Genomic DNA, 7,152 nt, shown 5'->3' with positions numbered 1-7,152 from the left:
AAGTGGTTAGGATAGATATATAGTTACATTCTCTTAATGAATAGAGTGATTTGTTCTAATGGTGTTTGTAGATAGGATATCATGTCCACATCTTGCACAGCAATTAACCACTGGGAGAAATGTATGCAATGTGTTAATTATTGAAAGTGTCCTACCAATTTGATTTGAGACTGTCCCATTGCTATTTATCAGTAACATTATGGGGAAAAAAAAGAAAAACACAGACAGAAAAAAAATATTTCTACCTTATTTTCCTCCAGAAGATTTAGTGTTTCTGTTTTCATATTTAAATCTTTGATCCATTTTGACTGTAGCTTTGTGCATGGTGATAGGCATGGGTCTAATTTTAGCCTTCAGCATGTGGAAAGCCAGTTTTTCCAGCACTATTTATTAAGGATATCTTTCTTCTAGTGAACTTGTTTGGCACCTTTATCAAAGATAAGGTGGCTGAGTGTGTTTGCAATTGTGTCTGCATCTTCTAATTTGTTCCACTGATCCTCAGATCTCTATGCCAGTACCATGCTGATTTTATGACAGTAGCTTTATAGTATAATTTCAGGTCAGGGATTGCGACAGCCCCTGCCTTTCCTTTGTTTCTCAGGATTTCTTTTTGTATTCTGGGTCTCTTGCTTCCAAATGAATTTGAATTTTAATCTGTAAGGTATGCTAATGGTATTTTAATTGGGATTGCATTTAATCTGTATAGCAATCTTGAGAATATGGTCATTTTCAAAATTTTAGTTTTTCTTATCTAGAAGCATGGAATATTTTTCCACTTTCTCAAATCATCTTCAATCTCTTTTCTCAGAGTACCATAATTTTCACTATATAAACATTTTACATCCTTTGTGAGATTAACTCCTAAGTATTTCATTTTTTTGGATGTTATTTAAAACATCCAAAGAGTGATTTCACTAACTTCTCTCTCAGTGTTTTTTTGACCATTTTTTTTTTTTGTGGAACCAGGGATTGAACTCAGGCCCTTGCACTTGCCAGGGAAGCGCTTAATCCACTGAGCCATCTCCCTGGTCCCTCAGTGTGTTCTTTGTGTACAGAAATGCTAGTGATTTTTGTGTACTGACTTTGTTGCTGCTATGTTGCTGAATTTAGTGATTAAATCTACAAGACTCTTTAGGTAGAGTATTTGGGGTCCTCTATGTAGAATATTATGTCATCTGCAAATAATGATAATTTTTCTTCTTTTCCAAGCCCTATTCCTTTTCTGTCTCTCATCTAATTGCTCTGGCTAATGTTTCCAGAACTATATTGAATAGGAGTGGAGATAGTGCACATCCTTGTCTTGTTCCTGATTTTAAAGTGAAGACTTTCAGTTTTTGACCATTTAGAATTATGTTGGCTGTTGGTTTCTCATAGACGGCTTTTCTCAGGTTGAACTATATAGGCCATCTATTCCAATTCTCTGTAGGGTTTTTATCATGAATGAATGTTGGACTTTGTCAAAAGCTTTTTCTGTGTCTATTGAGATAATCATGTGGTTTCTGTTCCTGGTTCTATTGATGTGGTACATTACATTTATGGATCTGCCTATGTTGAACCATCACTGCATTCCTGGGATGAATCCCACTTGGTCATGATGTTATAATCTTCTTGATGATTTGCTGAATTCTGTTTGCTAGTATTTTATTGAGGATTTTTGCATCTATATTCATAACAGAGATTGGCCTGTAGTTCTCTTTTTTAGTTGGATCTTTGTCTGGTTTGGAATCAGAGTAATACTTGCCACCAGGAATGAGTTTGGGGGAATTTTGTCCCTTTCAATTTCATTGAAGAGTTTGAAAAAGTTGGCATTAAATCTCTAAATTTCTTGTAGAATTCTTCTGTGAATCTATCAGGACCTGGGCGTTTCTTTATTGGTAGGTTTTTATTAAATTTTCAATTTTGTTTGTATATATTTGTGTACCTTCTGAACTCAGAAGATACACTTTGGCATTTCTTATGTATCTAGGAAACTGTCCATTTCTCTGTGTTTTCTGTTCTGTGAGAGTAAACATTTTGGAAGCAGGTATTGATTATTTTCTGAATTTCTCCAGGGTCTGTAGTGATTGCTCTTTTCATTCTTTATTGCATGTGATGAAATGTGTAGTGTGTTGTTGCTGGGTGGAACACTCTGTAAACGTCTATCAAGTCAATTTCTGACAAATTTGGTTTAGTTCTGTGATTAATCTCTTTGTGACAGTAGAGTGTTAACATCTCCCATTACTCCTGTATTATTGCCCACTTGATTTTTCATGTCTGTTAAAATACATCTTATGCAGGACAGCACTCCTACATTGGATGAACATATATTTATTACTGTAATCTCTTCCTCTTTCAGTTTTTCTTTAACAAGTATGTAGTGACCTTCTTTATCTGTTTTTTTTTTTTTTTATTTATTTGTGTGTGTGTGTGACCAGCTCAGCCCACCAGGGGGCGGGGCTGGCTGGCATGTGGTGCTGGAGGATTGAACTGTGGTCCCTGTGCTTTGCTAAGCTTGTTCTAAGTAGGTGCTTTAGACCACTGAGCCATCTCACCAGCCCCTAAAATAACCTTTTTTTTTTTTTGGTGGAACCCGGAATTGAACTCAGGCCCTTGCGCTTGCCAGGGAAGCACTTATTCCACTGAGCTATCTCCCTGGCCCCTTCTTTATCTCTTTCAATAATTTTTGGTTTGAAGATGATAATGTCAGCAATCAGGATAGCTACCTCTACTTTTTTCTGATTTCCTGTGGCATAGAGGATTGTTTTCCATCCTTTGACTTTTAGTCTGTGAATTTCCTTTTGAGGAATATGTGTATATCCTGCACGCAGCATATTACTGATTTTCTTTCTTAATCCACTCTGCTAGTCTTTTTCTTTTCATTGGTGAATTGAGATTATTTCTGTTCTTATTTCTTCAATAGCCTGACAGACTTGTTTCTTTACTTCAATTGCTATCATTTCAGAGATTTCAGGTTTGTGATTTCCAAGTTCTTGCATGTTTGTCTCCTAGATTTGTTCTGGGTGGGCTAGAGGATTGATATTGCCTTTTGCTTCTACATTTTGGCATTTTTGAACCTCCCAGTAATCACCCAGATACAGTCTCACAGGTTGAGTCTGCCAAAGTCTTTTTCTTTCTTTTTTTTTTTTTTTTTTGTATTTAGTACAGGATCTACAAGGGTCTCACTACACGGATCAGACTCGTAGTGATTCTCCCCTTTTCAGCCTCCCAAGCACTGGGATTACAGGCTCCGTGCCATCACACCCAGTCTCAATTGCCTTCTCAGCGTGCCCTGGGGGTGGAGCTAGCACACCAGGCCAGGGGATCGAACCCTGCCAAAGTTCTTAAATGGCTCCAGGAAAGCTCCGTGCTTGCCATGCTGGGCCCACAGATCACATCTCTCCTGTGTCCCACAAGTTCTCCTAAGTTCTTAAAAGTTTGAAGCTTGATGTCTGCATGCTGGAGGTAAGGAAGGTCAGAGCTTAGCAGAGTCCCACAGACTGCCCAGAGGCCACCAACATTCTTCCAATTTTCGTTTATAAATGTTACTGAAATTACTGGTCTAGAGACTATTGTATTATTTTTTAATTACTTTCCAGAGTAATTTCCTGAGTTTTTTCTTATGCCTTTTTCTTTCTTTTTTGATATGTGAGAAAGTCTATTTTCACTGTTCTAGTTATAGCTTTTATCATGCCCACAGTTACCTTAGCCTTTTACTATGTGGTCTATCGCTTTTAACTAGCTTCCTTTGAATGAATCTTAACATTGACTTTATAACAGTATTGGTCTTACTTTACTTCTCCTTCATCCTTTTTCCTCCCAGAACATATAATGTGGTTTTTGTTGTTGTTGTTGTTGTTGCTTTTGTTTTTTTCTTTTGGCAGTACAAGGGATTGAACTCAGGACCCTGCACTTGCCAGGCAGGCACTTACACCACTGAGCTATCTCCTCGGCCCTAATTCTTAAAAATACAGCAGTTTTTGGTTTTTTTTTTAGGTGAAACTCACAACATAATTAGCCATTTTAAAATGTAAAATTTAACAACTGTGAATGTGGCACATTCACAGTGTTAGACATGTTTTACCTTTCTCTGCTTTCAAATCATTATCCCTGAAGAATACCTATTCCTCTTAAGTAATCATTCCTGTTTACCTTTCTACCCATTCCATGGCACCTCAAATCTTCATCCTTATGACTTCACTTATTCTGAATATTTCATATAAAAGGAAACATATAATATGTAATCTTTTTAAAATAATTTTATTGAGAAAAAATAGCAATGAGACAGTTTCAAAACCAATTAGGACAGTTTCAATAATTAATACATTGCATATTGTTGTCTTCTTAGTGGTTATTCATAGTACAAGATGCAGACATGATATCCTGTCCACAAACACTATTAGAAGAAAAATATGGAATGCTTCACGAATTTGCGTGTCATCCTTGAGCAGAGGCCATGCTAATCTTCTCTGTATCATTCCAATTTTAGTATATGTGGGGCCGGGGAGATGGCTCAGTGGAATAAGCGCTTCCTTGGCAAGCCCAAGAGCCTGAGTTCAATCCCTGGTTCCACCACAAAAACAAAAAAAACAATTTTAGTGTATGTGCTGCCGAAGCAAGCACAATACATAATCTTTTGTGTCTTTTTTCTTATTATTTTCAAGGTTTATCCAAGTTATAGGATATATTAGTATTTTATTCTTTTTTATAGCTCAATAATATTCTACTGTGTGGATATATAAGAATTTGTTAGGGCTGGCGAGAAAGTTCAGAAGACTAAGCAACCTGCTTAGTCAAGCACAGGGAATGGAGTTTGATTCCCAGCACCACATGCCCTGCTGGCCCCATTCTGGGTGTGGTGATGCATGCCTATAATCCCAGCACTATGGAGGCTGAAAACAGGAGGATCACTATGAGTCCAAGCTGCGTAGTAGTGAGGCCCTGTACCAAATGCATTAAAAATAAAATAAAAAAAGAATTTGTCCATTCCATTGAAAGACACTGTTTCTACCTTTTGTCTATTATATAAATATGACTGAACATTTGTGTACAAGTTTCTGCGTAGACTTTTAGTACATACCTAGGAACAGAAATCATGTGTAATACAGTGTTTTAGTTACTTTTTGCATTGTTGAGACAAAATACCCAACATGTGAGGTTAAGGGAGGAAAGGTTTATTTGACATATAGTTTGTAGATGTTTCAGTCCATAACTGGCTGACTCCAAGGCAAGGGGTGGCATGGCAGAGGGGCATTATAGAGAAGAAACCATTTGAAGCATGGTAGGACATGAAGAAGGCATCAAGTAGCAAGAAATAGCAGCAAAAGCAATGACAGCAGCAAGCCTTCCTTCTGTCCCTTATGTTCCATCCAGGCTACTTGTCTTAGGATAAGTCTGTCCCCCTTTGAAAAGTCCAACTTATGACCACATGAGGTTTTAGAGACATAAGCCATAAAATCTAGTAGTCCTTTTTTTTTTTTTTTTTTTTTTTTTGGCGGTACCAGGTATTGACTTCAGGCCCTTGTACTTACCAGGCAAGTGCTTATTCTACTGAGCTATCTTCCCAGCCCAAAATCTAGTAATTTTGTGTTCAATATTTTGAAATTGGCACATTTTCATAATAATCACATTTTTTTTTTGTATTCTCAACAGCAGTGTACAGGGTTTCTATTTCTTTACATCTTTGCCAAAACTTACTATTTTTGCTGTTTTTATTGTATCATCCTAGTGGGCTTCAAATGGTTATCTTTATTGTGGTTTTGAGTTTTCTTAATGATTGAGGACATTAAATATTTTCTCATGCACCTATTTACATACCACTTACTTTTCTTCTTTATAGCACCTTTCCTTCTTCTTAGCACCTCATGGTAGCCTAAAAGTTATTCAACCATTAATTTTTGTTTTAATGATTTATAGGGAGATGGAAAGTACTATTTTATAAAGAATGCAATAAATATGAAATTGATGTATAAAGAAGGTATATGTTCATCTTCAACACAAACAATGCTTTATATTCTGTACTATGAGTGGGAGAGAAGTCTTTTATAAATAAATGAAAACAAAAATTAATGCTTATAATACAGTACTGTTTTGCTTTTCATCCTTAGATCCTAGATTTAACTTGGTTGCCTTAATGTGGTCTTGTTAGGAAGGGGTTTTGCTGTTTTTGTTTTTTGAGACAGAGTCTCTCTATGTAGTTCGGGCTGGCCTTGACTTACTAGATAGTCCAGGTTGGCCACAAATCCCTGGTGATCCTTTTACCTCAGCCTTTAGAGTGCTGGGATTACTGGTGTGCACCACCACACAGCTTGTTAGGAAGGTTTTTTAAAAACTTCACTATATGTCTGTTACTGTTCTCTTGTTGCTGGGACAAAATACCCAAAACACCCAAAATTAAGGAAGGAAAGGTTTATTTATCTCACAGTTAGTGGAGGTTTCAGTCCATACTCAGCTGGCTCCAAGGCAGAGTGCCACATGGCAGAGGGCAGCCATTCATGGCAGTGGAAAACAGCAAAGAGCAAAGGGAGGAGCAGTGGCTGCGGCAGCAGCAGCCCCGCTCCCCTCTTTATATGGTATGCAGATTACCTACCCCAGTTGGATATAGCACTCGTACCCATAATCTCTGCATTGGATCATGAATTAATCACAAACTATAGAATCCACCCCAGTGACTGCATGAGGCTTTGGCAGACAACTAGAAACAAACCATAACACTGTAGGAAGTTTTCTTGCCTTCAGACTCTGTGAGCATACATAATGCTATGTAACATATATGTTAATATGTAAAATGATTGTCAGCTATAAATTAAACAATGGTATATTATTTATATAGTCATCTTATAAAGATTTATGCTAAAGTGTTTGTTCAGCTGATCAAACGTAGTTAAGCTTGATAAGGAATTAGTTTTCAATTAGTATTTAGATTATCTTACTGTATTTCTAGTAGTTCTATATTTCAATTTTTTTTCTTACAAAGCCATGTTCTTATGCTGTATCTATGCAAGTTAAAGATAGTAAAACATGGGGCCAGTGACAGCTCAGCAGCATAAGCACCTGCCTGGCAAGTGTAAAAACTTCACTGTATGTCTGTTACTGTTCTCTTGTTGCTGGGACAAAATACCCAAAACACCCAAAATTAAGGAAGGAAAGGTTTATTTATCTCACAGTTAGTGGAGG

At 37.0% G+C, this 7,152-nt stretch overlaps 1 protein-coding gene and 1 non-coding gene across 2 annotated transcripts in view; both read right to left on the bottom strand.

Annotated features, from left to right (window-relative positions):
* The window catches only part of Zswim5 (zinc finger SWIM-type containing 5), a 210,553-nt gene that overhangs the window by 109,917 nt on the left and 93,484 nt on the right, over nt 1-7,152 (bottom strand). The gene's annotated exons all lie outside the window — the stretch shown is intronic.
* LOC111818915 lies at nt 4,383-4,493 on the bottom strand. Its single transcript, XR_002822784.1, has one exon. It is a non-coding gene; the product is annotated as a U6 spliceosomal RNA (small nuclear RNA).

This window comes from Octodon degus, unplaced genomic scaffold (genome assembly GCF_000260255.1).
Source record: "Octodon degus isolate 3935 unplaced genomic scaffold, OctDeg1.0 scaffold00107, whole genome shotgun sequence".
Taxonomy (NCBI): Eukaryota; Metazoa; Chordata; class Mammalia; order Rodentia; family Octodontidae; genus Octodon; species Octodon degus.
The sequence above is the reverse complement of the archived record's forward strand: the minus strand, read 5'-3'. Positions and strand labels throughout refer to the sequence as shown.